The sequence below is a fragment of the Lolium perenne genome, chromosome 2 (assembly GCF_019359855.2).
Source record: "Lolium perenne isolate Kyuss_39 chromosome 2, Kyuss_2.0, whole genome shotgun sequence".
Taxonomy (NCBI): domain Eukaryota; kingdom Viridiplantae; phylum Streptophyta; class Magnoliopsida; order Poales; family Poaceae; genus Lolium; species Lolium perenne.
In genome coordinates, this window is record NC_067245.2 from 84707618 (window position 1) to 84731497 (window position 23880).

The 23880-nt window shown below is 41.9% G+C and overlaps 1 long non-coding RNA gene across 1 annotated transcript; it reads right to left on the minus strand.

Moving 5' to 3' along the window:
- Positions 1 to 3306: 3306 nt before the first annotated feature.
- Positions 3307 to 7144, minus strand: LOC127333149 (uncharacterized). The gene is made up of 3 exons (XR_007870997.2): positions 6821 to 7144; positions 5205 to 5388; positions 3307 to 5115 (listed from the first exon to the last, which is right to left on the minus strand). It is a non-coding gene; the product is annotated as an uncharacterized lncRNA (long non-coding RNA).
- Positions 7145 to 23880: the final 16736 nt, after the last annotated feature.

A 23880-nucleotide genomic window follows, 5' to 3' on the forward strand; every position in this document is an offset into this window, starting at 1 on the left:
TTGTATCGATGTAAAAGAATAGGACTGGGGTCCACAGTTCACTAGAGGTGTCTCTCCCATAAGATAAATGGCATGTTGGGTGAACAAATTACAGTTGGGCAATTTACAAATAGAGAGGGCATGACAATGCACATACATGATATGATGAGTATTGTGAGATTTAATTGGGCATTACGACAAAGTACATAGACCGCTATCCAGCATGCATCTATGCCTAAAAAGTCCACCTTCAGGTTATCATCCGAACCCCTTCCAGTATTAAGTTGCAAACAACAGACAATTGCATTAAGTATGGTGCGTAATGTAATCAATAACTACATCCTCGGACATAGCATCAATGTTTTATCCCTAGTGGCAACAGCATATCCACAACCTTAGGGGTTTCTGTCACTCCCCCAGATTCAATAGAGGCATGAACCCACTATCGAGCATAAATACTCCCTCTTGGAGTTACAAGCATCAACTTGGCCAAAGCATCTACTAGTAACGGAGAGCATGCAAGATCATAAACAACACATAGATAGATTGATAATCAACATAACATAGTATTCTCTATCCATCGGATCCCAACAAACACAACATATAGCATTACAGATAGATGATCTTGATCATGTTAGGCAGCTCACAAGACCCGACAATGAAGCATAATGAGGAGAAGAAAACCATCTAGCTACTGCTATGGACCCATAGTCCAGGGGTGAACTACTCACTCATCACTCCGGAGGCGACCATGGTGGTGTAGAGTCCTCCGGGAGATGAATCCCCTCTCCGGCAGGGTGCCGGAGGCGATCTCCTGAATCCCCCGAGATGGGATTGGCGGCGGCGGCGTCTCTGGAAGGTTTTCCGTATCGTGGCTCTCGGTACTGGGGGTTTCGCGACGAAGACTATATGTAGGCGGAAGGGCAGGTCAGGGGGCCCCACACGCTAGGGCCGCGCGGGCCCCCCTTGGGCCGCGCCGCCCTAGTGTGGCGGCGCCCCGTGGCCCCACTTCGTCTTCCCTTCGGTCTTCTGGAAGCTTCGTGTGAAAATAGGCCCCTGGGCGTTGATTTCGTCCAATTCCGAGAATATTTCCTTACTAGGATTTCTGAAACCAAAAACAGCAGAAAACAGCAACTGGCTCTTCGGCATCTCGTTAGTAGGTTAGTGCCGGAAAATGCATAAATATGACATAAAGTACGCGTAAAACATGTAGATATCATCAATAATGTGGCATGGAACATAAGAAATTATCGATACGTCGGAGACGTATCAGCATCCCCAAGCTTAGTTTCTGCTCGTCCCGAGCAGGTAAACGTTAACAAAGATAATTTCTGGAGTGACATGCCATCATAACCTTGAACATACTATTGTAAGTATATGTAATGAATGCAGCGGTCAAAACAATGTAAATGACATGAGTAAACAAATGAATCATAAAGCAAAGACTTTTCATGAATAGTACTTCAAGACAAGCATCAATAAGTCTTGCATAAGAGTTAACTCATAAAGCAATAATTCAAAGTAAAGGTATTGAAGCAACATAAAGGAAGATTAAGTTTCAGCGGTTGCTTTCAACTTGTAACATGTATATCTCATGGATAATTGTCAACATAAAGTAATATAATAAGTGCAATATGCAAGTATGTAGGAATCAATGCATAGTTCACACAAGTGTTTGTTTCTTGAGGTGGAGAGAAATAGGTGAACTGACTCAACATAAAAGTAAAAGAAAGGTCCTTCAAAGAGGAAAGCATCGATTGCTATATTTGTGCTAGAGCTTTGGTTTTGAAAACAAGAAACAATTTTGTCAACGGTAGTAATAAAGCATATGTGTTATGTAAATTATATCTTACAAGTGACAAGCCTCATGCATAGTATACTAATAGTGCCTGCACCTTGTCCTAATTAGCTCGGATTACCTGGATTATCATCGCAATGCATATGTTTTAACCAAGTGTCACAAAGGGGTACCTCTATGCCGCCTGTACAAAGGTCTAAGGAGAAAGCTCGCATTGGATTTCTCGCTATTGATTATTCTCAACTTAGACATCCATACCGGGACAACATAGACAACAGATAATGGACTCCTATTTTATGCATAAGCATGTAGCAACAATTAATTTTCTCATATGAGATTGAGGATGTTTGTCCAAAACTGAAACTTCCACCATGGATCATGGCTTTAGTTAGCGGCCCAATGTTCTTCTCTAACATTATGCATGCTCTAACCATTTTAGTGGTAAATCTCCCTTACTTCAGACAAGACGAACATGCATAGCAACTCACATGATATTCAACAAAGAGTAGTTGATGGCGTCCCCAGGAACATGGTTATCGCACAACAAGCAACTTAATAAGAGATAAAGTGCATAAGTACATATTCAATACCACAATAGTTTTTAGGCTATTTGTCCCATGAGCTATATATTGCAAAGGTGAAGAATGGAAATTTTAAAGGTAGCACTCAAGCAATTTACTTTGGAATGGCGGAGAAATACCATGTAGTAGGTAGGTATGGTGGACACAAATGGCATAGTGGTTGGCTCAAGGATTTTGGATGCATGAGAAGTATTCCCTCTCGATACAAGGTTCAGGCTAGCAAGATTATTTGAAACAAACACAAGGATGAACCGGTGCAGCAAAACTCACATAAAAGACATATTGTAAACATCATAAGACTCTACACCGTCTTCCTTGTTGTTCAAACTCAATACTAGAAATTATCTAGACCTTAGAGAGACCAATTATGCAAACCAAATTTTAGCAAGCTCTATGTATTTCTTCATTAATAGGTGCAAAGTATATGATGCAAGAGCTTAAACATGAGCACAACAATTGCCAAGTATCACATTATCCAAGACATTTTAGCAATTACTACATGTATCATTTTCCGTTTCCAACCATATAACAATTTAACGAAGAAGATTCAACCTTCGCCATGAATATTATGAGTAAAGCCTAAGGACATATTTGTCCATATGCAACAGCGGAGCGTGTCTCTCTCCCACACAACGAATGCTAGGATCCATTTTATTCAAACAAAACAAAAACAAAAACAAACCGACGCTCCAAGCAAAGTGCATAAGATGTGATGGAATAAAAATATAGTTTCACTAGAGGAACCTGATAATGTTGTCGATGAAGAAGGGGATGCCTTGGGCATCCCCAAGCTTAGACGCTTGAGTCTTCTTGATATATGCAGGGGTGAACCACCGGGGCATCCCCAAGCTTAGAGCTTTCACTCTCCTTGATCATATTGTATCATCTCCCTCTCTTGATCCTTGAAAACTTCCTCCACACCAAACTCAAAACAACTCATTAGAGGGTTAGTGCACAATCAAAATTTACATGTTCAGAGGTGACATAATCATTCTTAACACTTCTGGACATTGCACAAAGCTACTGAAAGTCAATGGAATCGAAAAATCCATCAAGCATAGCAAAACAGGCAATGCAAAATAAAAGGCAGAATCTGTCAAAACAGAACAGTTCGTAAAGACGAATTTTATTGAGGCACCAGACTTGCTCAAATGAAAATGCTCAAATTTAATGAAAGTTGCGTACATATCTGAGGATCACTCACGTAAATTGGCATAATTTTCTGAGTTACCTACAGAGAATTAGTCCCAGATTCGTGACAGCAAAGAAATCTGTTTCTGCGCAGTAATCCAAATCTAGTATAAACCTTACTATCAACGACTTTACTTGGCACAACAATGCACAAAACTAAGATAAGGAGAGGTTGCTACAGTAGTAACAACTTCCAAGACTCAAATATAAAATAAAGGTACTGTAGTAAAAACATGGGTTGTCTCCCATAAGCGCTTTTCTTTAACGCCTTTCAGCTTGGCGCAGAAAGTGTATGTCAAGTATTATCAAGAGACGAAGTGTCAACATCATAATCTATTATATATTAAAAGTAGATTATGGGCTCACTAGAAATTAGAGAATTAGCTAGAAAATCCCACAATAATCAGACAAATCTGGCCATCTATTAAAATTAGCTAGGCAATTAGAACCAATGGATCTCTATAATAGTCAATTGACATTAGAATCCCAAAGAATTACCCACCTATGCCCCAGATTAATTTTTACGTACCCCTTTAGAATAGAAGTTATTAAACTCCACCGTGGAAACCTAAAAAAGAACAACTAATGCTAACTCCCCTCACATGCCCTCCTGCACGCCGCCGCCGCCTGTGTTGTTGGGTTCTCAGAAAAGAAACGCATGGATGTAGACTCCTTGCATGTCCTCACTCAGGCGATCATCACCGCCTTTGAGTTCTTCTCAATACCCGGCCGGCCGGCCAAGTGTGCTGACTCTACATCGTGCATCCATATCAATAGATTCATGCTTTAAACTTGTATGATGCATGCATCCCGGTACAAGGAGGTAAGAAGGCAGATATGAGATCGATTGAAGATTAAATCTACATACATACAGTACCTACAAGATTAGTGTCGGTGATTGGCTTCATGGTCACTTCTTCAGATTGCTCAGGCTGCCGCCGTCGATCCAGGGCAATGGCAACTCTTTTGGAACCTCACAAAGTTCAGCCGGGCACGGCCGGACGTACCTATGCTCCAACTTTAATTTTGACGAGGATCTGCAATCTTGCATGGAGGCGCACCACACTGCGTCACATCTTCCAGATTGATTGGGTATCTCTGTTTATTGGCCAATCATCTTATCCCAGCAATGGCAAAACCGCGCAACAATCACCAAAACTTCTGCTGGTCGCGGCCGGACGTAGTGTTATACTTTAGTTATGGCGATTTGGAGAGAAGCTTCAATCTTCCACCGGCCAGGACGTTGGCGTCTGGCAAGATAATGCAATGATGTGGAGAGGCATCCTGGCAAGAAAATTCGATGATGTGGAGAGGCACCTTGCCAATACCATATTATTTCTAGGACTATGCTCTCTAAAGTCTGAAAGAGTCCTCCAAGGCAATCATTCCATGCAAGTGTAATTGATTTGCCACAACCAGATTATATCTAGGTCTCTGCTCCCTGAAGTCTGAAAGAGTCAGATGAGGTGCTCGACTGCTCGCAAGTGAGTCAAGGAAGTACCATTGGAGGAGACATGTGTTGGTCATAATACCCATGCAAGCGCAAGGGTCCAAGCAGGTCTGATCCTACACATCGAGAAATTATAATTATTACTGCACAAAAAGAGTTAAGATTGACATTGGTCCTGTGATAACGAGATGATCATAATCCTCACCATTTGCCATGAGGAGTTATAAGCTCAGACTGCAATGATTCAGTTGGTTCCCAATGGGTATGTTGCGCATATGCATCTGATGACCTGCTATTTATCTCTCCCTTTCTGTCAAAAATCTTATTGGATATGACCAAGTTATTCTATGATATTTTTTGGGCATACTTTTACACTTCAATGCAACGACCTGCAAATATGGTCAATCACAATAAATATTTTGTCTAACGTCAGCTGGTACTATCATCATCAATGTTAATGGTTGGCCCTCTCTTGAAACTATGAACATATGCATTGCTTTTATTATAATGTTACATGAATTAAACCTTACTTCATGCTGGACTGCTTTTATTTCCTGTCAAAAGGTATGAATTTTGTTGGTCTGGGTTTGATTATCAGTTATCCTGAATGCATTCTCAGTCATATTGCAGCTCTGCAATATAGGTTATATCTAGCCATGGTAAAGTTAGTACTATCATCGATACATATGTCAATTATTTTTTACAAGGGTTGATCGTCTCTCCCTACTATGCCACACGTTGCCCCTCGCAACCTTTCTCCTCGCTGTGGCTATAACTCTTGAATAGCCAGTGTGCGTAGCAGTAAATAGATTTGGGTTCAGCTGTGCTGACATGTTTGTCTTGCAGTAGACCATTTTTTTTTCTCAATTTTCGATGTGCACATAAAAGATGGTTGCCGAATTTCCCATGCAGGCGTGGATGGTACTGCAAGGTATGTGTAGACCAAATTTTATCATGCCGTGTGATGGATATAATTTGCCACCTTTGCCACAACCCGGTGATTTATAGCCTTTTAAATCATATTGCACCAGTTTGCGAAGTAATCTGTGGCTGCAATAAGTTTGGTATAGTTTGTAAGACATTGTAAGGTTTTTTCTTACATGGCCTAATTGCGTAGATTTATCAGTATTTCTCACATCATTTTAGTAAAAAGTTTTTCGTGTGATGCCCTTCAGATTTAAATACTGCCATTTCAGGTTTGGATTGATCAAGTAGAGGACGGCTGTTAGGAGCTGGCAAACTAAGTTCTAATATTCTGGCTAATCTATAATACATATACAAGTGCTTTAAAACTAGATATTTAATTTGTAGGCTCACCACGTAGCAACCTCAAGAGACATCAATGGAGAGCACCACAATATCTGCTAGATCGACTAAGCTCTCAACCTCATGAGATATCTGATGGTCAGACACTTACGGAGTGAACGAACAACCCTATATCTTCACTAAGAGACCTATGGTGATCAACACTATCGGTTCCTCTAGCATCTGTTTCATAAGTAAAGGTAGTCAGTGGACCATCAATCTTTTCTGAATAATAATTCATCCACCTGACTACTTTCTACGCAGTTGGTATGCTGACATGGTAATGAAAACTACTTGCAAACTTGCTCCAACAAAAAACTAGATAGACATGCTAATGCTACGAATGTAGAAATCTAAATGTGGGAGCACCATATAAAGCTGAGACTGAGATTGAATAAAATAAAAATTAAAGGGACAAGAGAGAAAAGCACGATGTGTGACATCAGCAGAACATGTATTCGTACTTCAAAGGTAAAACTAGAATTTAGACAAAACTACAAATGGATAGGCTGATACCAATTCATGGCGGCGTCCTTGGCGATTCCAGAAGCAGCAAGCACCAGGCCTCTATTCTTCTTACAAGTAGACTGTCGGCAGACCGCCGACCATAAGCTCCAATCTGCGCTGCCAATCTCGCGCTGCTGATCTAAATGAAGGTGCCTGGCCCTCCTCATGTCTAATACTCTAATGTTTCATTAGTAGGTTCCAGCCGTAGGCGACAATAAACAGCGGGGATCTGATATTGGTTGATTCTTGGAGGCGGAGGAAACCTGATTTGGAGACCAGAGGTGGACGAAGAAGGGAAGTCAAACTGTGAGCAATTGGGAAAATCAGGACGTATGAGTGAAGAGGATGAAAAAAGAGATACTATTTTTTATTTTGCTAACAACACACTTAATCACAACGTAACATAATTCACGATAATGCATCGGCCGCATCTACTTCCTTCACAAATGCGAGTGAGCAAAATACAAACCTTCAATACCAAAAAATTCTCAACTTTGATAGATCCAAATACTAAATGGAGTACAAATAATGTAAATTTAGACAAGTTTGAAACATCTTTTTATGAATGGAGGGGTATATTAATTACCCAATAAATTTAAAACAACACACATACCATGTTGAAAACCGAACAATAAAATCAATTGAGTGGTATTTTGACGCATATCCACTGCGATAGATACTTCACTATATTACCATTAATCTAATATTATTAGGTTATTAATAATATTCGTACAAAAATATATTACTCCATCCCGTTTATAAATAGTTGATTCGGATTTATGTAGATTTGCATGTACCTACATATGTTTTCATGTGTAGGTACATACGAAAGTAGATAAATCCAAGTCACTTTTTTCATGACGGAGAAAGTAAAATAAAACATAAATATCTTATTTGAAAATGGCAGTCTAAAAAGTTTATACCTCAATTTTATTGTGTCCGTTAGGAATTAATTCCTTTTCATGGATTATATAATATTTTATTGTACAACATTAAGTGGTTGCCTGCGCATGTGCGCGGGCCACTATCCTAGTTTGTTCTAATAATAGAATCAAAAGGTAACTTCATTCTCTTTCTAGGGAAGTGTTCCATACCTTTCTTGAGAGGAAATTGATATTTAATATTACCTTCCTTCATATCAATGATAGCACCAACAGTTCGAAGAAAAGGTCTTCCCAATATAATGGGACAAGATGCATTGCATTCAATATCCAAGACAACAAAATCAACGGGGACAAGGTTATTGTTAACGGTAATGCGAACATTATCAACTCTCCCCAAAGGTTTCTTTGTAGAATTATCAGCAAGATTAACATCCAAATAACAATTTTTCAATGGTGGCAAGTCAAGCATATTATAGATTTCTTAGGCATAACGGAAATACTTGCACCAAGATCACATAAAGCATTACAATCAAAGTCATTGACCTTCATCTTAATGATGGGCTCCCAACCATCCTCTAGCTTTCTAGGAATAGAAGTTTCGCGTTCTAGTTTCTCTTCTCTAGCTTTTATGAGAGCATTTGTAATATGTTTTGTGAAAGTCAAATTTATAGCACTAGCATTAGGACTCTTAGCAAGTTTTCGTAAGAACTTTATAACTTCAGAGATATGGCAATCATCAAAATCCAAACCATTATAATCTAAAGCAATGGGATCATTATCCCCAATGTTGGAAAAAAATAGCAGTTTTATCACAAGCAGTTTCAGCAGTTTTAGCAGTTTCAGGCAGTTTTTCGCGCTTTGCATTAGAAGTGGAAACATTGCCAACACCAATTCTTTTACCATTATTAGTAGGAGGTGCAGCAACATGTGTAGCATTAGTATTGCTAGTGGTGGTAATAGTCCAAACTTTAGCTATATTATCTTCTTTTTCTTTTTCTTCTCTCTCCCACCTAGCACGCAATTCGGCCATCAATCTTATATTCTCATTAATTCTAACTTGGATGGAATTTTCTGTAGTAACAATTTTATTATTATGATTTTCATGAGGCATAACTTTTGATTTCAAAAGATCAACATCAGCAGCAAGACTATCGACTTTAGAAGCAAGTATATCAATTTTCCCAAGCTTTTCTTCAACAGATTTGTTAAAAATAGTTTGTGTACTAATAAATTCTTTAAGCATAGCTTCAAGTCCAGGGGGTGTGTTCCTATTATTGTTGTAAGAATTCCCATAAGAATTACCATAGCCGTTGTCATTATTATAAGGATATGGCCTATAGTTGTTACTAGAATTGTTCTGATAAGCATTGTTGTTGAAATTGTTATTTTTAATGTAGCTCACATCAACATGTTCTTCTTGAGCAACCAATGAAGCTAATGGGACATTATTAGGATCAATATTTGTCCTATCATTCACAAGCATAGACATAATAGCATCAATCTTATCACTCAAGGAAGAGGTTTCTTCGACAAAATTTACCTTCTTACCTTGTGGAGCTCTTTCCGTGTGCCATTCAGAGTAATTAATCATCATATTATCAAGAAGCTTTGTTGCTTCACCAAGAGTGATGGACATAAAGGTACCTCCAGCAGCTGAATCCAATAGGTTCCGCGAAGAAAAATTCAGTCCTTCATAAAAGGTTTGGATGATCATCCAAGTAGTCAGTCCATGAGTTGGGCAATTTTTAACCAAATATTTCATTCTTTCCCATGCTTGTGCAACATGCTCATTATCCAATTGTTTAAAATTCATTATGCTACTCCTCAAAGATATAATTTTAGCAGGGGGATAATATCTACCAATAAAAGCATCCTTGCATTTAGTCCATGAATCAATACAATTCTTAGGTAGAGATAGAAACCAATCTTTAGCTCTTCCTCTTAATGAGAAAGGAAACAATTTTAATTTTATAATGTCACCATCTACATCCTTATACTTTTGCATTTCACAAAGTTCAACAAAGTTATTGAGATGGGCAGCAGCATCATCAGAACTAACACCAGAAAATTGCTCTCGCATAACAAGATTTAGTAAAGCAGGTTTAATTTCAAAGAATTCTGCTGTAGTAGCAGGTGGAGCAATAGGTGTGCATAAGAAATCATTATTATTTGTGGTTGTGAAGTCACACAACTTAGTATTTTCAGGAGTACCCATTTTAGCAATAGTAAATAAAGCAAACTAGATAAAGTAAATGCAAGTAACTAATTTTTTGTGTTTTTAATATGGAGATTGCAAACAAGATAGCAAATAAAGTATAACTAGCAACTAATTTTTTTGTATTTTGATATAATGCAGCAAACAAAGTAGTAAATAAAAGTAAAGCAAGACAAAAACAAAGTAAAGAGATTGGGATGTGGAGACTCCCCTTGCAGCGTGTCTTGATCTCCCCGGCAACGGCGCCAGAAATTTACTTGCTGGCGTGTAGTTGACGTGGGAGTTAGAAATCTTTGTGGTGTATCTTTTCTTCAGGTCCCCGGCATCGGCGCCAGAAATTTAGCTTGACACGCGTACAGCACTCGACCGTTGGGAACCCCAAGTGGAAGGTGTGATGCGTACAGCAGTAAGTTTTCCTCAGTTAGAAACCAAGGTTTATCGAACCAGTAGGAGTCAAGAAGCACGTTGAAGGTTGATGGCGGCGAGATGTAGTGCGGCGTAATACCAGGGATTCCGGCGCCAACGTGGAACCTGCACAGCACAACCAAAGTACTTTGCCCCAACGAAACAGTGAGGTTGTCAATCTCACCGGCTTGCTGTAACAAAGGATTAGATGTATAGTGTGGATGATGATTGTTTGCAGAAAACAGTAGAACAAGTATTGCAGTAGATTGTATCGATGTAAAAGAATAGGACCGGGGTCCACAGTTCACTAGAGGTGTCTCTCCCATAAGATAGATAGCATGTTGGGTGAACAAATTACAGTTGGGCAATTGACAAATAGAGAGGGCATGACAATGCACATACATGATATGATGAGTATTGTGAGATTTAATTGGGCATTACGACAAAGTACATAGACCGCTATCCAGCATGCATCTATGCCTAAAAAGTCCACCTTCAGGTTAACATCCGAACCCCTTCCAGTATTAAGTTGCAAACAACAGACAATTGCATTAAGTATGGTGCGTAATGTAATCAATAACTACATCCTCGGACATAGCATCAATGTTTTATCCCTAGTGGCAACAGCACATCCACAACCTTAGGGGTTTCTGTCACTCCCCCAGATTCAATAGAGGCATGAACCCACTATCGAGCATAAATACTCCCTCTTGGAGTTACAAGCATCAACTTGGCCAAAGCATCTACTAGTAACGGAGAGCATGCAAGATCATAAACAACACATAGATAGATTGATAATCAACATAACATAGTATTCTCTATCCATCGGATCCCAACAAACACAACATATAGCATTACAGATAGATGATCTTGATCATGTTAGGCAGCTCACAAGACCCGACAATGAAGCATAATGAGGAGAAGACAACCATCTAGCTACTGCTATGGACCCATAGTCCAGGGGTGAACTACTCACTCATCACTCCGGAGGCGACCATGGCGGTGTAGAGTCCTCCGGGAGATGAATCCCCTCTCCGGCAGGGTGTCGGAGGCGATCTCCTGAATCCCCCGAGATGGGATTGGCAGCGGCGGCGTCTCTGGAAGGTTTTCCGTATCGTGGCTCTCGGTACTGGGGGTTTCGCGACGAAGACTATATGTAGGCGGAAGGGCAGGTTAGAGGGCCACACGGGGGCCCCACACGCTAGGGCCGCGCGGGCCCCCCTTGGGCCGCGCCGCCCTAGTGTGGCGGCGCCCAGTGGCCCCACTTCGTCTTCCCTTCGGTCTTCTGGAAGCTTCGTGTGAAAATAGGCCCCTGGGCGTTGATTTCGTCCAATTCCGAGAATATTTCCTTACTAGGATTTCTGAAACCAAAAATAGCAGAAAATAGCAACTGGCTCTTCGGCATCTCGTTAATAGGTTAGTGCCGGAAAATGCATAAATATGACATAAAGTATGCATAAAACATGTAGATATCATCAATAATGTGGCATGGAACATAAGAAATTATCGATACGTCGGAGACGTATCAATACTTCGCCTCAGCGACTCAGAACTTTGAAGGGTCCGAAATATCGGGGTGCGAGCTTTCCTTTCAGCTGAAACCTCTGCATTCCTTTCAAGGGGGATACCTTGAGATAGACGAAGTCTCCGATCTCGAAGGTCATCTCTCGGCGTCTCTTGTCGGCGTAGCTCTTCTGTCTTGATTGCGCCGTCTTGAGGTACTCGCGGATCTTGTGTACTTTCTCTTCAGCTTCACGAAGAACATCCGGTCCAAAAACTTGGCTTTCTCCAACTTCCGACCAATTCAGAGGGGTACGGCATTTCCTTCCGTACAAGGCTTCAAAGGGGGCCATCTGTAGGCTAGCTTGGTAGTTGTTGTTGTAAGAGAATTCTGCGTAAGGCAGCCAATCTTCCCACTTGGATCCATATTCCAGTACACATGCTCTCAGCATGTCCTCCAATATCTGGTTGACTCTCTCAGTCTGTCCGTCGGTCTGAGGGTGATAAGCGGTGCTGAAATTCAGACGGGTTCCTAGTCCTTCATGCACTTTCTGCCAGAATCTTGAGGTGAATTGTGAGCCTCTGTCTGACACTATCAACTTCGGGGTTCCGTGCAGTGCGACTATTCGGGAGATGTACAGTTCAGCTAACTTTGGGCCTTGGTACGTGGTCTTGACGGCGATGAAATGGGCTACCTTGGTCAGTCTATCGACAACTACCCATATTGAATCATTGCCTTTGCTGGATTTGGGAAAACCGGTGATAAAGTCCATTCCTACGGAGTCCCATTTCCATTCTGGAATCTGTAGGGGTTGCAACAGTCCTGCGGGTCGTTGATGTTCCGCCTTGACTCTCTGACAGATATCACACTTGGCGATGTAGCTTCCGATCTCTCTCTTCATTCCATGCCACCAGAATTGTTCCTTCAAGTCTTGATACATCTTGGTACCTCTGGGGTGGATTGAGTAAAGGGTGTCATGGGCTTCTTTCAGGATGACTCGCTTCAAGTCTGAGTACGATGGTACACAAAGGCGTACTTTGTACCAAAGAACTCCGGCTTCATCTACGGTGAATCCGGGGGCTTTTCCTGCGGCTATCTGTTTCTTGATTCCGTCGATGCTAGCTTTTTCCTTCTGGGCTTCCTTGATTTGGCTAACCAATGTGGGTTGAAGCTCTATGCTGGCTAGAAATCCTTCACTAACAAGTTCAAGTCTAAACTGTTCAAACTCTTGAAACAAGCTGGGCTGATCGCTTGCGATCATGGAGTTCAACTGACACGGCAGTCGACTCAAAGCATCCGCTACCACATTGGCCTTGCCGGGGTGGTAGTGAATCTCCATGTCGTAATCCTTGATCAATTCTATCCATCGGCGTTGTCTCATATTTAGCTCCTTCTGGGTGAACATATATTTCAGGCTCTTGTGGTCGGAGCAGATCTCGCATCGATTACCCATGAGGTAATGACGCCAAACTTTCAAGGCTAGGACGACGGCTGCAAGCTCTAGGTCGTGGGTTGGATAGTTCTGTTCATGTTGCTTCAGCTGTCTTGAAAGGTATGATATCACTTTGCCTTCTTGCATCAGAACACATCCAAGACCAATCTTGGAAGCGTCGCAATAGACGTCAAAGGGCTTGGTGATGTCCGGCATGATAAGGATTGGGGCTGAGGTGAGTCTACTCTTGAGTTGTTGGAAACTCTCTTCACATTTGTCAGTCCATTCGAACTTCTTGTCCTTCTTCAGCAGTTGGGTCATTGGTCGAGCGATGCCCGAAAAGCCTTCTACAAATCTGCGGTAATATCCGGATAATCCAAGAAAAGCGCGGACCTCGGTTTGGGTGGTTGGGGCTTGCCATTCCATAACAGTTTTGATCTTGGCGGGATCTACGACAATTCCTCCTCCGGACAAGATATGTCCCAGGAATCCTACTTCCTTCAGCCAAAACTCACATTTGCTGAACTTGGCATACAACTGGTGATGTCTAACGGTTTCTAGGACAATCTCCAAGTGTTGTTCATGTTCCTCCTCGGACTTGGAGTAGATAAGAATGTTGTCGATGAAGACAACGACAAACTTGTCCAAAAAGTTCATGAAGATCTTATTCATGAGATTCATGAAATAAGCAGGGGCATTGGTTAATCCAAACGACATGACGTTGTACTCATACAACCCATATCTGGTGGTAAAGGCAGTCTTTGGAATGTCGGTGGCTCGAATCTTCAGCTGATGATAACCAGTTCTAAGATCTATCTTGGAGAAAACTTTGGCTCCGGTCAACTGATCGAACAGGTCTTCTATCTTGGGCAGGGGGTATTTGTTTTTTACGGTAACATCATTAAGCTTACGGTAGTCCGTACATAAACGAGTGGCACCATCCTTCTTGTCCACAAACAAAACTGGTGATCTCCAGGGGGATGCACTAGGTCGAATCAAACCTTTGGCTAACATATCATCGATCTGCTTCTTCAGCTCCACAAGCTCTGTGGGGTTCATGCTATAGGCTCTCTGGGCTATAGGTCCAGTTCCGGGGATTAACTCGATGATGAACTTGATATCCCTATCCGGGGGCATACCGGGTAGATCATCCGGAAACACATCAGGGTATCGACAAACGACCCTGATTTGATCCAGAGTTGGCTTGGCTACACTTTGGTTGCAGGTAAATTTTCTGGGTAGTCTTTTAGAGACATGTTCTACTAGGATACCGGTGCTGCTAGTCATGGTGATAGCTTTCTTGGCACAGTCAATCAATCCATGGTGTTTTGACATCCAGTACATTCCTAGTACGACTTCCAAACTTTTGGTTCCCAGAATTATCAGATTGGCATAAAAATCTACTTCATGGATTCTGATGGGTACATTTTTGCAATTTTTTTTTGGCTTTGGTGGTTGATCCGGGAATTTGAACTATCATGACATGTTTCAAACTAATAGGTTGAATTTTACTTGTGGATGCAAAGTCTTCGGTGACAAAAGAATGAGATGCTCCGGAATCAAACAATACTCTGGCAGGGATGTGGTTGACAGAAAACATACCCAGTACAACATTTGGTGCTTCTTGGGCTTCTTCGGCGTTCATATGGAAGAGACGGACGTTGCGGTTGTTGGGGTTGTTGGGGACGAACTTCTTGCCGATGGAGACACGACGTTGTTGCTGAGCATGTGCAGCGGTGTTGCCTGCGAGCTTGGCGAGCCTCTTGGGGCACTCGTTGGAGTAGTGTCCCACTACACCATACTCATAACAAGTGATGGTGGCCTTGTCCTTGGTCGCAATGGGGATGGCGTTGCTTCCAGTTCTGGGGGCGGTGTTGGTGTTGGTGTTGTTGTTGTTGGGGGCTCTGGGCGGAGCGCGACTGAAGTTGTTGTTGTTGTTGTAGTTGCTGTTGTTGTGGCCTCCTGGCCTGGAGTTTCCTCCACTCCGGTTCTGATAACCGGGGCGCGAGTTCTGCATCTGGGACTTGTTGTTGTTTCTCGGAGTGAAACCTCCGCTTGAGCTGGGGCGATACTTCGGGGCGTTGCTAGGCCCACTCTGGTGCATCATGCGGCGCGTGGCCAGAAGGTGTCCGCGGCGCGCACGTGCGACGCGAGCGGCATCCTAGCGATTTTGGGCGCGCGATCTCCGGCGAGTGGCTGCGTTTTCCTCGACCATGGCCGTTGCTAGGCGGTGCAGTAGAGCAAGGTGGCGAGCTTGGACACTAGGGCCAGTGGTGGAGAGGAAGGAGGGAAGAAGAAGAAGAAGAACATGGCCGGCATGGGCCGGCATGGCCATGTCTTGGTCTCCCTAGGGTTCCTATGCTTTGGTGAGAGAGGGAGCCAGGGGACAGGTTAGAGTGAGAGGAGGCAGTAGGTTAGGGTAGATCACTATTTCAAATAGTGTTGCATTGATTCCATAGTTGGAATTTGCAAAATTTGCCCAAATTTGGTTGAGTTCATATGATTGCAAAATTTGAAAATGGTGTATTTGGTTAAGTTGTAATTGACCAGAGTTGAAAATTTGAAAATGGTGTATTTGGTTAAACATGTGTGGTGGTGCAATTTTAAAATTCAAAGAATTGCAAATTTGCAAAGTTGGAGATTGTTCCCCATATTAAAAAGTTCCAACTTTGTATGAGCATAACATTTGATCCAAAGTGATTTTGGCATGGTGGTCTTTACCAAAGTTGTTCACCTTGATGTGCTCTTGGATGAGGTGCAAAGAATTGGGAAAGTTTAGTTTGAAAATTTTGAATTGCAAGGGCTCAAAGTAGGGATCGGACTATAAATGGCAGATTTGACCATTATCATATGTGATCCCATTTTGAGTTTGAATTTCATTTGATTTGTGTTTCTTTTATTCCAAAAGTTGTAATAAGTGTTTAATAACATTATTCAACTAATGGTGAAGACCAAAATGGTCTAGGGTAAAAATTTATAAAAATGGCATAAACCATATGTGAGGGTTTTAGGGTTTTCTTATTTGATTTCTTTCTCTTTTATTTTATTTGGTTTGTGATCTTCACTTGATCACATTAGGGTTTTAGGCTTTTGCACAATAACACAATAACAATCATCATGGCATATCACTCAAATGCACAAGTCTTATGCATGGCACTATATGCAAATAAAAGTTTTTTTGTTAGCTCTGAATTTTGAATCTCTGGAATTCTTCTAACTTTCTTTTATTGAAATTTGAGGTGTTACAATAGCACATGAGGAGAAGACAACCATCTAGCTACTGCTATGGACCCATAGTCCAAGGATGAACTACTCACACATCAGTCCGGAGGCGATCATGGTGATGTAGAGTCCTCCGGGTGATGATTCCCCTCTCCGGCAGGGTGCCGGAGGCGATCTCCTGAATCCCCCGAGATGGGATTGGCGGCGGCGGCATCTCTGGAACTTTTCTCGTATCGTGGCTCTCGGTAATAGGGTTTTCGCGACGGAGAGTATAAGTAGGCGGAAGGGCAGAGTCGGGGGTGATGACCCACAAGTATAGGGGATCGCAACAGTCTTTGCGGGAAGTAAAACCCAATTTATTGATTCGACACAAGGGGAGACAAAGAATACTTGAAAGCCTTAACAGCGGAGTTGTCAATTCAGCTGCACCTGGAAACAGACTTGCTCGCAAGAGTTTATCAGTAGTAACAGTTTTATAGCAGTAGCAGTGGTGAAATAACAGCAGCAGTGAAATAAAGACAGCAATAGTGATTATAGTAAACAGCAGGATTAAAATACTGTAGGCACAGGGATGGATGACGGGCGTTGCATGGATGAGAGAAACTCATGTAACAATCAAAGCAGGGCATTTGCAGATAGTAATAAAACGGTGTCCAAGTACTAAACAATCCATAGGCATGTGTTCCGTATATAGTCGTACGTGCTCGAAATGAGAAACTTGCACAACATCTTTTGTCCTACCAGCCGGTGGCAGCCGGGCCTCTAGGTAATCTACTGGAAATTAAGGTACTCCTTTTAATAGAGCACTGGAGCAAAGCATTAACACTCTGTGAACACATATGATCCTCACATCACTGCCTTCCCCTCCGGTTGTCCCAATTTCTGTCACTTTGGGGCCTCGGGTTCCGGACAGCGACATGTGTATACAACTTGTAGGTAAGATCATAAAACAATGCATATCATCATGAAATAATAACATGTTCAGATCTGAGATCATGGCACTCGGGCCCTAGTGACAAGCATTAAGCATAACAAGTTGCAACAATATCATCAAAGTACCAATTACGGACACTAGGCACTATGCCCTAACAATCTTATGCTATTACATGACCAATCTCATCCAATCCCTACCATCCCCTTCAGCCTACAGCGGGGAAATTACTCACACATGGATTGGGGAAACATGGCTGGTCTATGGAGAGGCGTCGGTGGTGATGATGGCGATGATCTCCTCCAATTCCCCGTCCCGGCGGAGTGCCAGAACGGAGTTTCTGGTCCCGAGACAGAGTTTCACGATGGTGCCGGCGTTCTGGATGGTTTCTGGCAACTTCGACTTCCCGTCTCACGTTTTTAGATCAAAACACCTAAATAGTCCAGAGGGTGGCGTCAGAGGCTGGCCGAGGCGACCACATAGTAGGGCGGCGCGCCCCCCTCCTGGGCCGCGCCGGCCTAGTGTGTGGGGGCCCTGGGCCTCCCCCAGGCCTGCCCTTCTGGCTGTGTGAATCTTCTGGAAAAATAAGACCTTCGACATAAATTCCGGGGATTTTCCTGAAAGTTGAATTTCTGCACAAAAACAAGACACCAGAGCAATTCTGCTGAAAACAGCGTTAGTCCGTGTTAGTTGTATCCAAAATACACAAATTAGAGGCAAAACAATAGCAAAAGTGTTCGGGAAAGTAGATACGTTTTGGACGTATCAACTCCCCCCAAGCTTAGCTTATTGCTTGTCCTCAAGCAATTCAGTTAACAACTGAGTGCGATAAAAGAACTTTCACGAACACATTTGTTCATATGATGTAAATATTCTCATGATATGGACAAGTGCTTAGGCAATTCATAATAAGATACATGCAAATAAAATCATCTAATAGCTATGTCAATCATGGAAAAGGTACCAACAAATTAATAATAAGCATCATGAATCATGTCTATCAGCAGGATTGCAATGTTCATAAAAAGATATGATAAAGTGGTATCTCGCTTGCCCGTATTTGTACAGCAAAACATAAATGCTCGGGCACCTCTGAAGTTCATGGAAAGACTAGAAGTAGAGATTGTCAAAGATAAAAGCATCAAAGTTATACCACGGTTAATCACATTTTGGGACAAGCATATTATACTAAGAATGACAGTTGTGCTCTCAAGAAAGTGCTCAAAGAAAGGATGGTGACACAACATGAAAGTAAAAGATTGACCCTTCACAGAGGGAAGCAGGGATTAACATGCGCTAGAGCTTTTCTTTTTTAAAACAGGAGTAAAATTATTTTGAGAGGTGTTTGTTGTTGTCAATGAATGGTAATGGGTACTCCAACTACCTCGTCAACCAGACTTTCAAGAGCGGCTCCCATGAAGGACGTTATTTCTACCAGCAAGGTAGATCATCCCTCTTCTCTTTTGTTTACACATGTACTTTAGTTTTATTATGGGTGACACTCCCCCTAACCTTTGCTTACACAAGCCATGGCTAACGGAATCCTCGGGTGCCTTCCAATCAATCTCATACCATGGAGGAGTGTCTATTTGCAAAATTAAGTTGCTTACCTGATGAATTAGGGCAAAACATGTGAAGAGAATTAAGTTTGATTAATTGGGGCTGGGAACCCCGTTGCCAGCTCTTAGTATGAAAGTCTGTCAAAAGTAAATGACAAGGTTGAAACATAAACACCACATACTTCCTCATGAGCTATAAAACATTGACACAAATTGAGAAGCATTTTGAAGGTTTAAAGGTAGCGCATGAGAATTTACTTGGAATGGTTTGAAATGCCATGCATAGGTATTTATGGTGGACACTTTGGAATAACTTGGTTTTCAGGGGTTTGGAAGCACGAGCAGCGTTCCCGCTCAGTACAAGTGAAGGCTAGCAATAGACTGGGGAGCGACAATCAAGAGAGCAGTAACTGTCATAATCATGCTTGCGGCAAAATAAATTAACGGAGGCATAAAAGTGATACAAGAACTCTGAGGCAAAGTAAATCATCAAGGCTTAATTGACTTTGTTAAGTCATATGCATGCGTGAGCATGTGCCAAGTCGATTCGAATGAATTATTCAGAGGAGGATACCACAATGTCATACCTATTTATGAATAAAACAATGCAAGCAAATATCTATGACATGCTACTCATATTAATAAACTGGAGCTAAACATGAGAGATCATGAACTACTAGACTTTCTTAAATGACATATACCTCACATGAACCAACTAAGCATGCTCACATGGATGAGTATATGTACAAAAATGAAAAAAAATAGAGTTCATACCAGCCTCTCACCACAGTTGAATTGTCGTAGATCGTCATTATTGCCTTTCACTTGTGTAGCTTGAATAATATGGAATGAAAACCACGCTCCAGCCACCGAATACCATTGAACTCCATAATGAAATTTACAAAACCAAAGAAGAACGGCAAATATTTTTGGTGTTTTCGAATTAGAAACAAGAACAAAAGGAAACAAGCAAACAAAGCAAAATCTTTTTGGATTTTCTTATAGCAAACCAACGATAGCCAATAAAGCAAAATAAAAGCAAGAAACCAAAATAAGCAAATGGTGAAGAGAAACAACAGAAATATTTTTGGTCTTTTTGTGTTTTGGGAAAGAAACAAAGCAAAAACAAGAAAATGAAAACTAGAAGAGTCACATAAACACAAAGCAGCAGGAATTCGTCAAACTTGACAGCAGTACAGTAATCAATTTTTAAGAAATTCTTCCGCTGCCCAGCTCGAAAAGTGTTCAACTAATGAAAGTTAGATAACAATCTGGGGAACATGCACAAAAATTGGCTTCGCAAAATAACGTTCTGGATGTTTTTGAGAATTTTTTTGGTATCAGTCCAGAATCTGTTTTCAGGCAGCACTTCCCCAAATGTCATCTCCCTCTTATTAGAAAACCACTTAAAGAAACTAAACAAGTATATACAAGTATCCAGCAACTATAATATGCAAAGAATGAGTGATGCCGGTATACCTCCCCCCAAGCTTAGGCTTTTGGCCTAAGTGGAGTTCAACACCAACGAGGGTCAGGGTTCCCCGCCGGTGGATCATACATGGCGTAGTCATAATAAGGTCCCGGTGCAGAAGAAAAGGGTGAAGGCTCCTCATGCCCAAAATGTTGATGCGGAGAACTTGCTGCATCGGATGACGAGTCGAGGTGTTCCTCGGCCTCCTCCGTGCCGTCTCTTGCGTGATGGCCACCTCCCTCTATGTACGCATTCAGTTCACCTTCCGTGACTGACCAATCCTTCCTGGACTCAAGATTAAATAGAACAGGTGCAGGCAATCCTACTAGTTTTTCAGTTTTCTTAGTTGTTCTCCAAGTTTTCTTGTAAAATGTTATCTTGTAAGACAGGTTACTCAAATTAGACAAATCAGAAACAAATTCATGTTTAATCATGGAGACTATGTCAAGTTTCTCTATGGAGAGCTGAATATCAAGATGGTGAGGTTCTACACCATGCATAGCTAATAAACGAGAGGCGATGAGACCTCCACAAATTCTGCCCTTCTCACGGTTAGTAGCAAGTCTATAGGCTATCAAAGCACCCAAATTATAAGTCTTATCACCTTGCAATGCAGCAGCTAGAAAAGCTAAATCCTGGATAGATAACTTACTTGCATTCTTTCTAGCAAGAACGCACTTGGTGATGAAATAAGCAAAGTAGCGAATAGCTGGAAGTTGAATACTACTGATTTTACCACCATCCTCTGAGAAGCTTCTTCCATGACAAATCATCTTGTATAGGCTCAATAGCTCCTGCGGTAGTCCCCTTATCTTCTCGCATGATCCCCATTGTGGCACTCTAATTGCTGCACAAAAATCATCGAAAGGCAAGTTGACAGTTTTATTATAAATTTTGTACCGAACCATGGGGTTAGATTGAGACCAATTGAATTCAAAATCCTGCACTACAGACATAGTCAGTTTTGCATATTGGTATGGTTCACCAACAACAAAACCATCCAACCCTGCATTGGAAATCAGATTTTGAACATCTCGCAAGATTCCTACACTCCTCATAAAATCTGTGCACGGGTAGTAAGAGGGGTATACTCCCTCTTCGCGGTGAACTCTCATAACTTGTTGCACCTCCAATTCTTGTTGGTTTAGTTGATGCCTATTCCACTCCATTTTCTGAAATTTTTCAACAAACAATATAAAATTTGATGTGGTGACATATAATTGAGGGAAACTACTATAGGAACTTGCTAGAGTACTAGGCATGCATCAAAACTAATTTTTACAACTTAGAACAAGCATGCAAGCTCACTAAACATGTTACCTACAGCAGCAAAATATTCAAGATATACTCAACCAAAAAAAATTCTACTTCGATAATCGGAGGAGTCACATACCGGAGAGCAAATGTGCCAAATTTCAGACAGAAATCTGGGCTGAGCAAAGAGATCGAGAAATCTTGAGCTCTTGAGCAGAAACGCGAGCGAGAGAAAGCTGGTGCGAGTTTTTTCGGGAGAGAGAATGAGATGGGAGAAAGAGATGAAGTAGTGGGGCAAGGAGGGGCCCACACAATAGGGTGGCGCGCCCCCCTTGCTGGCCACGCCGGCTGGTAGGGTGCCACCCTGGGGTGCCCCACTGGTCATCCCCAGGTGCTCCCAGGTGCCTCTTTGAAAAATAAGACCAACGGTATAATTTTTGTAAATTTTTGAAAACTTTGAAAAATGCACATTTCTGGGTATTAAATTTATTATTGCTGGGCAGAAAGATTTTGAAATTTCTATACAACTAAAGAACTTTGCAAATCAAAAATGCTACAACAAGTAGAACAAGTGGAAGAAGAAAGAGATGTTGTTTAGTTCCTCTATGCATATAAAATGAATTTGTTAACAAGGTTGATCAAGTCTTGCCACCAAATAAATTTTACATAGCATAAGAAGAAATAAACCTCAAATCAATCATGTTACCTTGAATTGTATTGATATGGATCCAATCATAATATTTTGATATCCTTCTTTAGGCTCATATATAGGACAATCAATAACTCCCACTTGGATAGTTCTCACATTAGAAATTGTATTAACTCCACATACTTTATCAATCCTCTTGGGAAAATAAACGGTATGCTCCTTATCATCAATATTGAAAGTAACTTTTCCTTTATTGCAGTCAATAACAGCCCCTGCGGTGTTAAGAAAAGGTCTCCCAAGAATAATAGACATATTATTGTGGTGACCCTGCATACCACTGCATGTTGTAGTATGCCAGTCGTTGATATAACATTCGCGAAGTACCATTCCGCAAATATTACATCCCTCAGAGTAGTACAACAGAACATAGCAAGGTCCATAACTCATTCACATATTATTACAATCATCATACACAAGTCGTCTTGGAGTTCCTCTTGGGTCCTAAGAGGATAACTCCTGGGTTCGAGGCGAACCCAACTTATCTTGCAATACCATTGTCTCATTAAACTAAACATTTATTTAATCGAGCAGCTCTGTAGTAAGAGTTGGTGCTGCTCAGCTACTACTACTCCTCCTGATATCCTTAGGCTTGTTCTCCTCCGGAAGCCTCCCCGGATCCGTAGACTATGATGTAGTCTACGCCTTCAACACCTCCTGAGAGGTCTGGTTCCTCGTAGCCGATGATCTCGGCTCCATCATTGCTGTCGTAGTCCTCCTCCTCCAGACGGTTCAGACAATCTAAGCATGGGGTTTAAGAGTGGTATGAGTACGAGCGTACTCAACAAGTTCATTATAGATAAGAGGTGTTTAATGCACTAGCTACGATATTAGACCAGAAAGTCTAATACCAATGCAAGTTTTGATAAACATTTCTTCAAGAGATTGCTTTTATTTCAAAGAGCTATGTCCGTCAGCCTTCACCGGTTTACTAGAACTTCATGGAGCTCCTTTCCGGCCGCGTTCGCAGTTCCTCAATCCCGGAACAGGGAGTGACAGGTCACAGTTCTTTACACTCTGCAGAGGTGTGTTGCTTTACCCATAAGAGATCTTAACCTTGGTGCCAACCGGGCAGCTTTCCCGTCCACACTTCCTTTGGTGTGAGGCTCGGTATAAGGTCTAGCCAATCATGTTCCTCCGCTACCTCGAACACCCACCCATTGTTGCATGCCCCGACCCTGGGTCCTCGCCGGTCCCATTATTCCCACTCAGGGGTGGACCCCGACCACGATGACAGTTTGGGACTCGTTAACCAAACTCCTTCGCCGGTAGCTGCAACCCATCATAGACCACTTACCGTGGGGAATTAGAATGGGATCCCCACCCCACCGCTTGCCCAACCTGGGTCAAGTGTCTACGGTAAGCGCATCCGTTGATGTACGAGAGGTGGAAACACTTTTGACTACTCTATCCCACTCCAGATCTTATGGTTAACACGGGTATTACGGCACAAGAATCACTGGCGACATTTGTTGTTTAATCCTAGATG